The sequence below is a fragment of the Mizuhopecten yessoensis genome, unplaced genomic scaffold (assembly GCF_002113885.1).
Source record: "Mizuhopecten yessoensis strain PY_sf001 unplaced genomic scaffold, ASM211388v2 scaffold1633, whole genome shotgun sequence".
In the NCBI taxonomy this organism is placed as follows: Eukaryota; Metazoa; Mollusca; class Bivalvia; order Pectinida; family Pectinidae; genus Mizuhopecten; species Mizuhopecten yessoensis.
Genome location: NW_018404144.1, coordinates 22461 through 23293, shown reverse-complemented (window position 1 = coordinate 23293; position 833 = coordinate 22461).

Here is an 833-nt window from a genome sequence, read left to right as displayed (position 1 = left end):
ATCTATGTACTGAATTGTACTGAGGCCACAGTTCCTCAGGTATGACGTAACTTGCATCCCTATTGACTGGTATATATATGGAGATCCTTTCCATCCAAATGGTAAGGTGGTATACGAAAACACCCAACCCCCAAATTGAACTCCAAAGTATGTTTCGGACTCCCTCGAGAGGCGCACATGATCATAACCTGATTTTTCATCACAGCAAACCATATATGAATTCTTATCTACTAATCTATGGATGTCTTTCAATGTTTCTAATTTGAAAGGCTGATCTTTTGTCCATAAATTCAAAAACCTTTCGTCATGACAAAGCCGTGGCTTAGATGGCTCAACGGTCACAGGCATAATGATTTTTGGTAATTCACATTCACCAACTTTCCCCCACAATCTCATGGAACCATTTCTTACTCTTTCACTAAGCTCTATTCTGATGAAATCGGTGAACGGTTTACATGAATGCGCATTTTGAAAATGCCTAGATGGAGGGGTACTGCTGTCATATGACTGGCCTTGAAAATTCCCCCTGAATGACCTCATTAAAGGCTCTATATGTACTCCCTTCTCAATCCCTGTACAGTGCCTGACATATCGTCCGAATTAGACTTTGTAATCTCTAGCCATTCTTGTTTAAGGTTATGTAAACCACCTGAACAGAAATAAGACGGGTCTCTCAGATTAATCTGTTTCACTTCGTCAGATAATACAACACTTTCAGATTCTATATCATGGACTAACGGCTTGGCATTTCCCTCCTCCTGCAAGGTAACCCATTTACAGTCTGTCCTTCTCTCAGATACAGCCCTCCGCGGCGAGAAAACGTCACTAACTTC